The 16,443-nt window shown below is 36.8% G+C and overlaps 1 protein-coding gene and 1 long non-coding RNA gene across 3 annotated transcripts in view; one reads left to right on the plus strand and one right to left on the minus strand.

The window, feature by feature from the left end:
* GUCY1A2 (guanylate cyclase 1 soluble subunit alpha 2) overlaps positions 1–16,443 on the minus strand; it is a 162,784-nt gene that overhangs the window by 32,600 nt on the left and 113,741 nt on the right. The window lies entirely within an intron of this gene.
* LOC137850075 (uncharacterized) lies at positions 5,796–13,120 on the plus strand. The gene is made up of 3 exons (XR_011092241.1): positions 5,796–5,986; positions 9,438–9,549; positions 12,724–13,120. It is a non-coding gene; the product is annotated as an uncharacterized lncRNA (long non-coding RNA).

The following is a 16,443-nucleotide window of genomic DNA, read 5'->3' on the forward strand; positions in this document are numbered from 1 at the left end:
AATCTGTTCGAATCCTTGAAAGGATCTGTTTAAGGAGGAAAACTAAAACAAAACAAAACAAAACCCACTAGATATTCACAGTCTGACTAACTATTATTCAGTAGGGAGATCAAGATAATTATCTACAAATAACTGCAAGGTGTTAATGTCAAAGACGGAGATATGGCAAATGAGGACATAACTAGAATAATAAAATGGAAATGAAGACACAGATAAATATCCAGAGAAGCTTTCTCAGATCTACATAGACTGTATGAATGTCAGCAGACTCCTGAGGCAAGTGTGTTAATTTATATTATACAAGTCTTTTTTTTTTTTTTTTTTAGGACACTAGTAAAATACAGTAAAACATACAAACAAGCAACAACAACAAAAAACATCATAACAATGTTGACAGTAAGATGGACAGAATGGATTAATAGATGTCTTTCCTAACTATGATGTCCAGCATCATACTTCATTTAAGAACAACTAATTAAAAAGTGGTGATACTTTTGAGTGTTTCAAATGATTGCCGAAAAGTCTGTGTTTCTGTCATCCTTAATAGCAGGTGGGCTAGGTGATTTTTTTAATATCTTGAAACCGCTTAAAAAGATGGTAGAATTTTGAATATCAGTTTGAAATTAAGTGCAACTCTGTTCACATTCTCCTTTGAATTTCATATAAACTTAGTCTAAACACTTGGGCTGAACTAGGGTTTTGCATTTTGAAAATACTTCCAAAAGAACTTTGAGAATCTGCTTTATCTCTTTGAACAAATCTAAGTAAAATGAAGTTAGTGCTCTGAACTTAGTACAAAGAACACTCAAAAATAATTGAAAACAGTCACTGAGATACAGAGTTGTGTCCAATATTGGAACATCTATTTCTATGGTAATAGGAAGGTGTGAAAATATTAGGAGGAACACATTTATTTTTATTTTTCTGAGAAAATAAATTTATGACTTTTAGCAGATGTCGGGTTGGGAAATATTAATAATAATTAAACATTTTGGAAAACAGATGGATCCCAAACTCAGAACCTTCAGCAGAACTAGGTCTCACAAGGTTTGTACCTTTTCAGGTCCTCAGTGGGCAAAGGGGTTCTTCAGAGACACTGGGGAGCATGTAAACTGGATCTTAGATCTTGGATCTTAAGCTGGGAGCATGGCAGGGAGACTTGAAGCCTAAAACTTTTTGATATGAACTGGGTGTTTGTAGACTACAGTTCTGGTAGGTGAAATGGGAATGATAAGAGGCTTTCAATCCCTGGAAAACCATAGTCTACACTGGTCGTAAAGAAAGCTGTCAGTATGTTCACTAAAATTCGTACTGAAAGACATCTTTGGTGTCATTGAATCAAAAGCTTGTTTTGGCAGAAAACTTCTAATCAGATTAGGTTATAAGACTGAATAAGTGACTAGAGATGAAAATGGAGAATATACTGATTACACTGAACATATTTTATTTAGAAAATTAACTCAGATTTTTAACACTTCTTTAAAATGATAATATGATGATCTATGTTTAACAACATATTTTTCAGTATTGAGTACACCATATATAATGAATTAGTGCAGTCTTGTCAGGCAGGAAAATTAATAACATTTTTGACAGTCATCTTTTAGGAAGCAGACAGTCAGTTCTGCTAAAAAAAATGCAATTTTACATTGAACTAGTCATTATTTTGGTGTTGTTCTGTTTCTCATCACAGTCACAGTTAAACTGTAGTTTGATGGTTAATATTCTGCTTCATGTGAAAAAGCATTAAAATAAACCTTTTCAGAAGAAATATTTAGGGAGTTGCACATTCAGCCTGCATGAGGATGAGAGAATCACCTCAATAAAAGGTAGCAACTTCCAATGTAAAATTCAACTGGATAGCAACTTCCAATGTAAAATTCGACTATATCCTACAGTGAGTTTCATTCAACGAAACAGTGCAATTTTGAAGGAAGTTCCCCTGTTGTCGCTTCTTACTCTACAGTGCTTCATTTTAACAAGCAGTTTATGTGTTTGTGAACTAGATCCCTGTCAGATGAAATTAAAGCAGGAGCTGTGCTCAAGATGTACACCAAAAGCAAGAAAACCCCTTATGGGGTTTATTAGGGCCTTATCACGGTCCAAATCAGCACTTGGTCTTTCAGATCACGTACAGTGGTGGCATTCAGTCAAAGAAACAAAATTAGTCCAAGTGAAACCCCAAAAATATACAGCGACTGTAGATGTAAAGGCTTCATCCACTGATCCTTTTCTGTTACACTGAGCTACTTGATGAACAGGCAAACCTATTGGATCATCACTGACAGGGGCAAGAGACCAAAACTAACTATGTAACATTAGTCAGCCAAGCCTGCGATCATGCATTTAAAAATGTACTTTCTAAAATTCAAATCAGCAACTGACATTTTATAACAATTACTCCATTACTAGGTAAAAATGTTATGGCTGTATTAGAAACGTTCAGGACTGAAATGTAAAATGAAAACAATGACATCTTTAATTAGAGTTGTAAGGCCCATAAAATTAATAGATTCGCTTATATAAAATGCTGTAGATGAACCTTCAATGAAATTAGTCAAAACACATTTAAGATTTCTCTCTGCAAAATTTTTTAATCCCAGAAGCTTCCCACATTAAGGGTTTGGCTTCATACATTTCAAAGCTGTTGCGTGTTAAATTCTAATTACTTTATAAAAGGTAGGCAGTGTGAGTACAAAAGATACTTGCAACAATAGACTGCATTATGGTGTGTCTCAAAGCTCATTATAAAGCAGCTACTACAGTGGACTGTGTCTGATAACTCACCACAGTTTTTCTTCATTTAGTCTTAGAAATTGATCTTGGTCTGTAAGCAAATTCAGAGAATCCTAATGCACTTCTAATAATCCCCATGGGAAAGATGAATAATATTCAGACTACGTGTTCCACAGACAACATTCCCTATAGTAGAAATGTGGGAGAGTAATGAAAACTTATTTTCTCCTCTCTGAAGTCAAATAATTATTTTCTATAAAAATAAACAGGAGTTTTATTCACACCAGCGACCATCCAAAATCATGTAGCTGAACTTAATAAGTGAATGTGAGCAAAAAGAAGTAAATCTTCTTTAAAATGTACATTTAATTAATATCCCTTTAAATTATAGAACATAGCACCTCAAAAAGCATTTTTTAAAATTACCCCAAAGTGTGAAGAACCTGTTGACAAGAAGTACACTTTCATAGTCTTCGCAAACAAAAATAGTCAAGCAAACACAAAATCTTTGTAGGTTTTGTTTTTTTTTTTCCAAACCAAGAAAAGATATTCTCATATTAGGAATATTTTTAAAGCCGTATCCGTATTTTAAGTTTTCAGTGAGGCATAGAGACTCCAAACTTTCTTAAGATGTGCTTGCCTCAATATAACCATAAAAGCATGGCATTGCAACTGAGTCAGCCCAAATGGCCTTAAAGATTAATGTCCTGGCTTAAACCATGGCAGTCATCAACACCTATGAAAAAAATACCAGAAAAAGACAAGCACAAAGGGATGCCTTTCCAGGTTTCTTTGCTTTTAACTTGTTGTGACATGGGGCCTTCTAAGGCAAAAGACAAATCAACTCTGCTGAGTGCATATCCTGTGATGTTTTCACTAGACTCTTATGGACGCTTGAGCTAACTGGTGTAAAGCTGGAACACACAGCATTTGATATTTGCCTCTCCCTTAATTGCCAGGGTATTTCTGGTCTTCTGTCTTTGCTAGTTTTTTCAAAGCTATGCAGAGGGTGGGTTCCTCAAAAGTTTATTGGATTCAATTTGTTGTAGACCACAAGCACTAATTAATGGCATACTTCACTACAGCTCCTTTTTCCTTAGTCTGCCATCCTATCTGTAAGGACAGGGTGATAATAAAACTGTCCTTAAAATGTGACTCAGCAGCAAGTGTCCCTCCTCCCCTCTACATGTCCTTGACATTATTTAAACAAATTGATTCACTAGAAAAATGTCATACAATAGATTTTTAAATACTTTTTATAGGAACAGAACCTTTTCTTCTTAACCTGGAGAATCCTGGAAGCCCTCCCCAAAAATTCTTTCTAAAAGAAGCAGTTTTGATAACATGCTGTTTCCGTGGAGGTCGCAAATGCTATTTCTGACATCACTTCAGTCCAGTCCAACAAAGTTTAAAACAGAAAGTACCATCACATCACATGAATTATCTGACTGCATTTCCACCCAGTTACCCCGTGCTGACACCAATAGCTGACAGAACACTGCAGAGGGTCTCCTGAATTGCACAAAAACAGTATCTGACCCATTTTAATTAACTCTCCCTGACACAAAGTTTTTCTGAGAAATTATTTGGGTCAAAGACAAGGAAGGATAGCAGAGAGGAATGCAAGCTGGTGAGTGGGCAGTATGCTGGGGGCTGGTTATGATGCCTGAGTTTACAGAGACAAGCTATAGGGAAGGGAGGAGAGGTTGTAGCAGTTAAGGGTACGAGACAGAAAATAAAATACAGGCCTCTTTCACAGCATTCATAGAAAGGATGACAAAGCCTGTTAATCCATATTAATCTATGGAGATTTTAAATGCTGGAATTTCCCAGACCTAAAGGCTATAACCTATGTGCCTGCGCATAATCACATGATGTAAACAAGAATTTTGCTTGCAGAAAACACCTCAAAAATAAAATTCTAATACAAGGCAAAACAAAAGTTTGGGAGAAGAGGAGTGTAGAGAGAGGACCAATGTTAAGCTAAATTTTAACAATCTAAATCCATAGTGCAACTTACAAGCAACTACAAAGATGCACAACTCGTTTACACGCCAGACCTCCAGATGTGTCACAGCAAATGCAGGAAAAGTATAATGGCTATAATGACATCGTGCTATAAAGGTTACACCTTCTGCTAGCCCAAAGTAAGGGAAGAACCTATTAGTCACTTCCTCAATTTGGAACCTTGTCCCACTAAATTGGAAGTATATTCAGGAAGTAGCTGCATCAGGATGTGAGGGCATTATTCATAATATTGTCATTACTGTGCAAGACACATCAGGAGATGGACTTTTAGAAATGTCTGCAAACAAAATGAATTAAAATTCTCCATTAAAATGTCTCCATGGCAAAATAAACTATACTCACATCTGCATAACCCCCACTTCCTGCTGAGGAAAACACAAGTCTAGTTAAAGATTTGATCATTGGAAAGGAAGCAGCAGCAAAACTGGTAGCACAAACCCCTCTCACATAAATTTCCACAAATTTCAGTGCTTTCTACTGACTATTGCATGATTCTTACACACAGGGAATTAATTCAGTTCCAGAGGTATACAACCACTAACCAAGTTTTTCCTGTTGGCTTCTTTCTGTTTTTGCTTTTTTGGTGAGGAGTGGTGGGAGAGTACAGAGAATAATTTTTAGGAAGTTGTCAGGGTTTCATGTTGTTTTTCTGTCTTCAGAAGACCAAATTAAAAGCAGTCTGTTGCAATTTGGTCCTAGTTCCAAACAAAGGCATTTACAGAGAGATTTTTTGGGTTTAAGATGTCCCTTACACATAGAGAATGTTCTCAAATATATGCTTATTTCTAACTAGATCTCCAAGAAGAGAGACTCCACAACATCTCTGGGCAATCTGTGCCAGTGCTTGGTCACTCTCAAAGTAAAAAAAGAAAAAAAGAATAAAAGAAAAATAAAAAATCTGATGTTCGGGGGAAGTTTTTGTCTTTCCATTTGTGCCCATGGCCTTTTGTCCTGGAACTGAGCACCAGTGAAAAGAGACCAGATCCATCCTCTTTGCAGCCTCCCTTCAAGTATTTATAGACATTGATAAGATCCCCCTGCACTTTTTCTTCTCCAGGATGAACAGTCCCAGCTCTTTCAGCCTTTCCTTATAGGAGAGGTGCTCCAGACCCTCCATCATCTTGGTGGCTATTTGCTGGATGCAGCTTCAGCTGGCTCTACTTACAGAAAAGTTGAAAAACAGAAAAAGGATGATATACCTGACTCAAGCTTCTACATCAAGGTATGTTGAGGTCTGTAGGATGACTGCAGAATACCATGGTAAGCCTCACTGGAAACTTGATTGGAAACTCTTAAGTATATTACAGTTTGTAGATTATAGAGTGTGGCTTTATAAATTTGTTTAGCTATAACTAGAGAGACAGTTCTACTATGAGAATAACCTTTCTTCACTCTGCAAAAAAAGTAAAATTCATTTTTACAAACAATCATTTTGATTCTGAATGATAGTTCATTTCTTTCTAGTGATGAACACTCAGAACTAAACACTTTACTGGTGAACAGATATTTACAAAATTAATCTCATCTCCTGTAAACAATAGTGTTTGTGTGTGAACAAGAGAAGTCTTTATTTAGCTTTTTATCATTCCTTCTCATGCACTAGAAGGTTTTGCCCTGTCCAAGGAGAAAAGATATCACGTAGTTTAGGTTACCAATACTCACAATGTTCACACAATGCAACAAATGGAAAAAATCAAGGAAGATCTCATGAAAAACAAAAAGGCTAAAAATTCTTTGGCATGTGCTCAGAAATAATGAAAGCTCTGAGAACAGAAAGATGTCATAGTCTCCTCAATATGTTTATAATTAGCAATTTCACAAGCTCTCTGCTAAGCCATTGGGGAGGAAATGGCAGTGCATAAGCAACCATAAAATGTTGTAGGATAACCAGACTGAAATAGATGCCATGACCTCAGTCAGAGCACACAGTTTTTTATTTTTTTTTAATTTATTTTTTATTTTTATTATCTCAGATATCCAACCCATAAAGTGTGTCATGTCTTCAGAAAAACAAGCTGACATTTAGCTGCAGAGGTCTGTGACCAGGACTAGGCAATATATTAGATAAGAAAATAAAAACAACTATACTGTATCAAACCAAAAGACCATCTAGTCCAATACTGTGGCCATGAAAGTAGATGCAACACTTGAAGAATGAGCCCAGTATGCAGGGACAGTACCCTGGAGACAAATGGGGTTAAATGAAAGAGTCACTGGAGCCTGTGAAAATTTTCTTTTCATTTGACAGAGAAAATGTTTTATATAGTGCCAAACATAATGTAATCATGCTTTGTTCTCCCCAAAAATTTAAGAAAAGGGAGACTGTAAATTTGAATATCAAATACCTTCCTAAGAGATGTGAGGTTTTGTGGTAAACACATAGAGAAATATAAAAACCAAACAATCAAGCAAACAAAATAGAACAACAGCAAAAATCCCTGAATTTAAACTCCACAACATATTTAATTTTCACCTTTGAGAAAGTTCTTATGCACACGTAGCCCAGTGAAATGGAGACTGGTGTTTTGTAGTTAAAAATAATGGAACTGCCTTCAGCCCGCAACAATATTTCAGTGTTTAAGATATCTTGTCCATACTAAAATTAGTATGTATTGAAATTTAATTAGTGTTTGAAAGCGTATAAAAGACTCAGTTATTAATTTTGGAGACATTTTCATGTTGCCTCAGTGCACAGAAGCTAACAAAGTAAGGTGACATCTACAGAAAATATCCATCACTGTATTTTTTGAAGCTGTATGGGTTTCTCAGGCTTCCATAGGCTTTACAGTTGAAATTGTGATTATCCCAAAAGCTACATGTAAATCAAAATTGAAAACATTGTTTGAACTGTCTGAACTCCCATTCTCTGGAACACATGCTATTGGCTTCTGTTTTACAAAATGTAGCTCCACGAACATATTTTTAAGTTAACAATTTTATTTTTTTAAGTATAACTGTCCTACTGTTAAGTGTCTGAGCAGTAAAGTTACTCAGAGATTTCCCATCATGATATGTTAAGGGCAAGTACTGTGCTGTAAGTGTCTTGAAACAAACTCATCCAATAAACCTAGATTATAGTCCATTTCAGTTCATACAGATTCAAGGGATTACTGAAATACATTTTCCCTCCTAGATTTTAATGTTATGGTATTTGTACTTCCCTTTGATATAAGCATACCCTTTTAACCATAAAATACATGAGCTATTGAAAAGTGGCAAAATTAGACATTCAACAATCATTCTTACTATTAACACTAGTCTGTAAGGCTATAAACTCCTCATGTGGGTGCAGACCAGTCACACGTAGGTTTGCTGAATCTGGCCTTTCATTAAATACCTACATAATATATAGATGTGGAATACTTATGTATATTTAAGGAACAACTTCAATTTGTTATGATGATTCTGAGTTTTTGTTATGATGATTCTGAGTTTTTGTTATTACCTAAACCTAAATATAAGTATGTGTGGGACATGGACTTGGCTATTAACTAATTTTTTTAGGTGAATATCTCTTAGCATCCACTTCAGTAAGTCCAGAAGGATAGATGTTTACAAGTGAATCAAAAATAGAGCAGTTTAGAGCAGACAAGTATCAGCGAAATGCATACAAGCGTGAAAGTCTACAGTGATTTGGTAGATGCAAGTCCATCATTTTTTAATTCAACACGACTGTGGTAGTTCTTATAAAACACACATTCCTTAAATGTATTCATAGTTGAATAAAAATGTGCAACTGAAATAAAATTTATTTTTAAAACATACTCAACACTTCAGATAGTCAAGTATCCTATAAGCAAAGGCTCTCCCAGATAGGATTAAACCTTCAGAGTCATCTGTTTACACCCATAAAAGTAAAAGAGAGAAAAAAAGAGAAATCCAGAGACTTGCAGATAAATCATGGCTCATGCTAATTTTAATGCCTAAGAGACATTCCACACTTTTTTGGTTTTACAAGATGGTACAGTTCTAACACTGTAAATTCTTGAACACATACATACTTGTTATACAGATACAAAAATTTTAAGTCTTTATATATGCCTTCCAGTATCTGAAAACTGATATTCAGAAACAGCTTCACCTCAGAAAATCAAAGGCTAAACAAAGGTAGATAAGTGTAAAAGATTTTCTACTCAAGTCAAATGACTTGAGCTCAGGTCCCAAACCACTAAGATTCACAAATGTATAGGTAGCTAACCTAGTTTAAATTGTATCCATTACTTATAACCTCTGGACTATTTTTGATAAAATGAGTAGGAATTGTGATCAAACCTATAACTGATCAGCAATGCTATTTTCTAAGTTTAAGCAAGCAGTGTTGTGTGAGATTATGATTTGTAGATAATATTGGGAAGAAAGTACAATAACTAGTTACTGAAGTTGGTGTATAAAAAGCTCTGCAAACTGGAAAAGATAAAAAGTCAACCACAAGCTGAAAAAAAAAAAAAAATCACAAATAAATACCACATAAATAAAGACCACAATCCTATAACCACACATCATAAAAACACCTTTTACAATTGACTATACACAGTTTGGAGTGGGTAGGGATTTTAATTGTCCTACTTGAGATGTTCTGCAGAGGCCTTATTTTCAGACCACAAAACTCAATTTTTTATGAACAATAAGACCACCTTCAGATCACAACTTTTTTTTTTTTTTTTTCCTTTCAGAAAAACACTAATATTTATTGGAATAATTGGAAAGATGTTCATCATTTTATATTCCTTTTTGGTCAATGTCACTGTCATAGAGTACTCAAAAAACAGAAAAGTCTTCTTGAAGGTAAGGTTCAATCTGTGTCTTTTAAGTAAAACAGACTGATGCTCCCAACAGATACAAATCTAATTCTGTAAGGAGTTTGTAGCCACAGTGTGATTTCTAAAAGACCAGCCTGTAGAAATAACAGTAGTAAAGTAGTAACAACAGCAGTTAGCTCCTCACCAAAAGAACAAAAGAACTCTGGAAACTGCACAGTCAAAAATAACCTAAAGTTTTTTTTGTTTTTTTTTTTTTTTGTTTGTTTGTTTTTGTAAAGGTAGTTTTCATCCATTTTCTAAATATATCATCTACTACCAAGCAAGCTGTCATGGAAAGAAAAATAATATTTCATAGAAAGACAACAGAAAAGACACAATTTTAATAAGGCATTTAGGGATTTAATTACTCACTTTCCATTCCAATTCATGTAAGAGATGTCTCTACATCCACAGAAGACTGGAAGCATACCCTTTTGTAAAGATTATCTTATGTTTCCCAGATGAACACCAAATTTCAAGAATACAAATATATCATCACTTTAGATAAGCTTGTTTTAATCAGTTTCTGTCTCTTTAAATTTCAAGATAATGGTGGAAACTTTAGGGTTATAATCTTTATCTGAATGTCAGGATTATCTTGTTCACTCTAAGAAAACTACATCTCAGCAAGAATAGGAATGAAATTATCCAACGCATTGTGTTTGCTGGTGTGGATATTTACTTTCCCTGAATGAAAATGAGATCTCAGAGATCTATCATTTCTCATCTTCTTCCTCAGGGCTGATTCTTTTTCCTGTAAGAAAGCTTCAAACCCACATAAGAATCATGTCTTCCTGCTGGGTAATAATCTTTTGGATCCTTCCAAGTTCTGCCAGCTGGGAGAAATTCCAGTACAACCTAACCCATCATCTTTCTTTTTATTCCCCTAATCAAATGGTTCACATACTAGGAAGAAACTAAAAAGCCCCTATCTGAACATCCTTAAAATATTTTACCTTGTTTCTTCGTTTCCATTAAAAGCTAATGTCTCTCCTCTCCTCTCCTCTCCTCTCCTCTCCTCTCCTCTCCTCTCCTCTCCTCTCCTCTCCTCTCCTCTCCTCTCCTCTCCTCTCCTCTCCTCTCCTCTCCTCTCCTCTCCTCTCCTCTCCTCTCCTCTCCTCTCCTCTCCTCTCCTCTCCTCTCCTCTCCTCTCCTCTCCTCTCCTCTCCTCTCCTCTCCTCTCCTCTCCTCTCCTCTCCTCTCCAGTATAAATGCAAAACCCAAAATCAGACACGAGATATGCCAGAACATACAGATCATTTTGTCTACAGAAAAGTTCAGGTTATTCAATATAAAGCCTCTGAAGCTCTTTATTTACATTTAATGACTTTTACTCTAGTTTAAATTTAAGGACGACATTTGAACAGAAGAAGCTGTCACAAGTTCCTCTGAAGTATTAGCATTTTTTCCAAAAGGCTCTGTCTCGTATGAAAGGAAGCTGAAATACCATTAAACGTTTAGTTTATGGATTTATTTATGACAGGAAATACATTCTTCCTCAGGGAATGAAACTATTCTAAAACAGTTGAACAATGTTTCTGAACTTGTCATCTTCAAACAGAAGGCCAAGTATTATCCTTTGGCATCCACCCCCCATCTGAACTGTTCACTCAAATATAGCACAGCATCATGACTCACTGTTTAGCACAGCATAATGACAACAGATATGCGATAGAGCTTTCTAAATGGTGCATAAAACAGCAGACTTTGACTTTTACTCTCAGAGGTGTGTGTGTTGGAGGAAATGGAAGAAGAAAAGTAGTGAATTCTCATTAAAAAATACAACTGCTTTGCCTTGGTCTTGCAAAGGGATGCAAGCAGCTGCTCCTAAAATCCCCTAAATATTGAGTATGCAGCCAGAGCTGTATAAAGGTTAACATATCTACAGGATTACCCAGTGGGGCTGAGAAAGACACAACCAGTGCCAGACACAAGGCAGTTCTTCTGGGAATCTGTGCAAAGCTCTGCTGTCAGTTCAGGGCCAGAAAAGACAAGGGTTACCAAGGTGCTCTTCCTCACAAGATGGGAAATCTTTCTGTTGGCAGGGCTGGTAGTAGCCCTTTTCTGCAGTGAGCATAGTCCTCCCAGCAAAATTATATTAACAGATGGAGAAACCTTACAAAGGGACAAGGTAACTACACCTTTTAAATGCATAACAGAGCATTTGCGGTATAAAAAAGTAGGCATGGAACAGCTCAGCTCCATTTTTTGTTGTTTTCTTTTTAATTCTTGTGGACCTCATTCAAAAGTATCCATGCAGTAGGAAACAAAAGAGAGGGGAGAAGAAAATGTAGAAGAGGACCTCTCGTGTGATTTTCTCTCCTATCTGCAGGAGGGTGAAAGAGAAAGGAGATATGCTAGCACTGTCACCTAGCACAATGAATGCCCAAGTTGCATTATCCAGGAGGATGTGTTACTTCTCCATATCAGAGGGCTTCTGTGTACATACCATCTTTTACTTACAGAATAGGGTCAGATAAAAGGAGGTTGATTTGCCTCACTATTTACTTGCTCATTATGACCCCAGAAAAAAGCAATTGGTTTAGGCAACTCCACTGTTTGGACCCTTGGAAAAAAGAAAGAAAATGAAGGGACATTGGTGAAGTACTGGTGGTTCTGAAAATAAAATACTACACAGCCTGGAAAATACAACATATGTGACAGAGGACAGTAAAGGAGGTTCCTCACTCCTATCACTAGCATGGGCCAGAAGAGACTTCCTTAAGAGAAGCAGACCAAAAAGCAGGTGCAGACAGCTTGGATGCTGAAGCACAAGGAGAGGCAAATGCTGCAGCAATACAGCACAGGGCAGCAGCTGTCTGGCAGCATCTCAACAGCTGGAAACATAGACACCCAGGTAAAGACTACATCTACTGCTGTAAAAAGCAAAGTCTTCTCCCCACTAATTCCCACTCAGAGGTCTTTTTGTCAGAGCACCTGTGTCTATTAACTCAGAGAGGAAGCAATTCAAAACTAGCAGCATTTTCTGTTCATGCATATGTGGCTGGACTCCACAAAAGGACTATTTATACACAAAAATCTGTGCTTGCTTCTCGGTGTACTACTATTTACTTTCCATGAATTATCATATGCTTGTGAATTTTGTCTTATCAATACTTACTTTGTTGTTTTTTTTTTGTTTGTTTTTTTGTTGTTTTAGCATTTTCCATCTCTTCTCCATCTCAGAAGACAGGAAAAATACTCTCGTAGCTGACAGTGGAAATCTGTCTTTTACGTCTTATATGACAGAAAGACACACTTAAGGGAAGAAGATATTCAGTGACATAGACTCCTGAATTACCAGAAATAAAAGCTCAGCATTCAGCCACCCTGGGTTCCCTAGCCCAATTCTTTAAATTATAAAATGCTTTGACTTTTTTTTTTTTTTTTTTTTTTTTACAAATCCATAATATCACTATACACATGTTGGTTTTCACTTTGTAAACATTTATTGTTGTTTTCTTGAAGATATAACAATGTCAACATCCTAAATTTCCAGCATACATCTCAGATTTGATTATTTATCAACCTAGTGGGTTGGTGGTTTGTATTTATTCCTGTTTTTTTGTTTTTTTGTTTGGTTTCTTTTGCCTGAATAAAAAGTTTAAGAGTTGATGACAATAATAAGAGTTGAAAATTTCAGCCTCAGCATGGAAGTACTCCACTGAGTGAAGCAAGTCTAAACCAAAATGTGCAATTTCATAGCTGTGCAAACTGCCCCAATACAAAATGTTTTTCATAGGGTAGTTTACATCCTCTATAGCCAAGAAAACCTTTTTTTTTTCTTTTTTTTTTTTTCCCCCCAAAGGACACAGACACTACTACACTAATTCAATCCTTTACTCTGTATTAATTCCTTTTTTTTTTTTTAATCTTTTTCAGGTGATTGTCCTAGTCACTAATCTATTTGCTGTTCTGTAACAAAAGAAAAAATATTTCTCATAAAATAAAAATTTTATGTTCTTGACTTATGACAATGTAGCCAGGCATTTCTAAGGAGGTTTTTGGTTTTGATAATTTAGTGTTTGCAGCCAAAAACTGCTTTCCATGGAAAATTCCCGACCAGCTCTACTACTAGCCAGACATATGGTACATTACTTGGAGGCGCTTGTGTCTGGAAAAACCGCTGAACCGTGAGAATCAGACCGGTGACCTTAAATCTAACCCTGCAATCCAGCTGCACATCCTGTGGCCACAAATCCCATGCAGGAATTAAATCTTGAAACCATCTCTTGTCTTTCCTCTGCACTTACTTAAGTGAAGGAGGTCATGAATGCTCACTGTGAGGCACATGGACAAACTTATGAACTAGGTACATCCGTCACAGCAAGGTGTGCCTTAGTGAACAGGCAAATCTGAATTACATATGCTTTTGTAGTCAGTAAAACCTAAATCCTGTGAATCACAAACTGCTGTGAACATGGAATAGTCACTGTGAACTAATAATAGAAAAGTCCACAAGGTGCCCTGGGTACGTACCCTGTTTTTTACAAGTGTGTTTCACTTTTGCCGTGGAGACAAGGGTAGACAGAATAGGGCTTTGTGTCACCATCACTGGGGGTTTAAGGAAAAGTTGGATGTGGTACTTAGGGACGTGGTTTAGTGTATAATATTAGTGGTAGGGGGGCAGTTGGACCAGATGATCTTGGAGGTCTTTTCCAACCTTAATGATTCTGTGATTCCTGCTCTTAGAAGAGCAATGTCAAAGAAAGCAATGCATGAGAGGAGAATGCCTAGGTCCGAAGGCAAATTCTCTTCCCAGTGATCCACACTTTATTAATTAGCTCTCTGCTCATCTTTGAGGTCTCTTCCTCCCAGAAGTCAGAAAAATAATATCTTCATAGCCTTGTAATTAATTCATTCAGCTTGGGCTTACATTGTGTTGCCAATCCTGATATCATGTTTCTGTGCTCTGCAATTTCATCCACAGCAGGCTGACACTTGTGCTGTGGAGGATCAAACTCTGGTAGCTTTAAAAGTCTACCTTTATCATCTACCACAGATTTTGCCCTGCTACCTGATTAAAGCAAGAAATGCATGCCATCTGAAACAGCAACCAACCCTTTGGGCAACATCCTTCTTCAGCAGAATAAATATCTGCCTGATTTTTCAGACCAACCTCTTCCACAAAGCTGCTGTTGTGCACCTAGTAGTTATATTAAACCCCACTTACCCTTGTTATTACAACACATATTCAGTAACATTGTCATACAGTGGGCGTAACATATAACTGGGTATGATAAAATTCCTTCCAAAGAATGGAAGTTGAAAATAATGGGTGTGGTTTTTGAAATAAGAATAAAGATTATTATTAAAATCAGGCAAAAGGAAGCACTTGAGTGAAAATGATTGGAGGGCTGAGGAAGGTTTAATTTTTCCCCTAGGATAGCTTAATAAAACCTGCAATTTCCCAGAAGCCTAGTGAGCCATGGAGACCAGTTTCTCTCACTTCGCATTTCCAAAGCCAGGTATAGAGCAGGAACTAAAACTCTCCTCAAGTCCAGGGAACTGTCTCCAGAGCTGGCTTAGGCTCTCCATTTCACTTAGCTTTGCCCTGAGACGTGCAGCTCTAAAGGCTCCCCAAAGGAGTAATGATGCCCAAATGTTGGTAAGCCTGTAAAACCATTGTACTGTCTTCTTCAACCATTTTTAGTCAAAATATTTCTTAATGAAGTGTTTCTTTTGTGGAACTGTTTCAGATTTTATTTTTCTTTTAACACAATGAAATTAGTTATTTGAGGCTATCCAGCCTGAAGTAGGATATTATATACCTTCCAGAGGCTGATTTAGACATTAGGTACAAGGCGAAGTTGCTAGGAGACCACAGATGGAGCTAGGAGCATTGCAGTAACACCGCAGCTATTCATACACGGCTGATGAGAATGCCTGCATCAGCAGTCATCCTTTCAACAACTTAAAACAAAGCAGACAACCTGTCACTGCTTACGTAAAGATGCACATTTGGTGAGGACCACTAGGTAGCACGCCACAATCTAAATTAAAACAAGGCAAGACACACTGAAAAGGATTACACAGATAACACTCACTGGAGTACTCTCCTTCATTGTATGTTTGGGAATGGCTGCTTCATTTAGACACTCATAAAAAGCATATATTCAAGCAAATGTCAGTACTTTCACTCTACTTGTGTTCTGGGCCCAACTGCCATATTACCATAATGCAAAAGGGAACACTTAATGAGCAGGCAGAAGATGCTACACACACTAAAACTCATTGCCCATTGCCATGTGTCCTTCTCACCGTGGGCATGAACAGCACAGAGAGACTTTTTGTCTCTTCACACCTTTACTCAGGAGCCAGAGTTCATGCTTACTAATATTTACCACTTCAGAAGCAGAGATCAGAGGTTTATCAAAATGAGGCTTTCATTGTTCCAGTCACTACAAAAACAGGCATATAAACAGACAACACAAATTAAAACTAATGCAGTGGCATGGCTGTAAAGTCAGACAACTTAGACGTGCTGCAAAGCATTAGCTCTCACCTATATTGTACGTTTAGGAAGTTCAAGTATGGAATGCCTGGAAAACATCTAGAATTCAAATGGGAAGGCTGTGACTGAACAAAGATTTGAACCTGTGTTTCAGTCCATCTCCCTCCATTGGGATCATCCATATATCTGAGAGCATATTAGCCTGCTCACCCTACAGGTAGGACTTACCTGACAAACATACATTCAAATATTTCATTATGAGGTAGACACTGAAAGCATATCAGATAAGTATAGACTAAAATACCTATATTCTCTCCTTTTACAGAGGGAGCTATTTTGATGCATTTTCCTCCACTGTCAGTGTTTGAAATTAGATGAGGTTAATCCCAACCTCAACATGAAAATCTCCCTCTGTCATGCTGTTTT

The sequence above is a fragment of the Anas acuta genome, chromosome 1, assembly GCF_963932015.1.
Source record: "Anas acuta chromosome 1, bAnaAcu1.1, whole genome shotgun sequence".
NCBI lineage: Eukaryota > Metazoa > Chordata > Aves > Anseriformes > Anatidae > Anas > Anas acuta.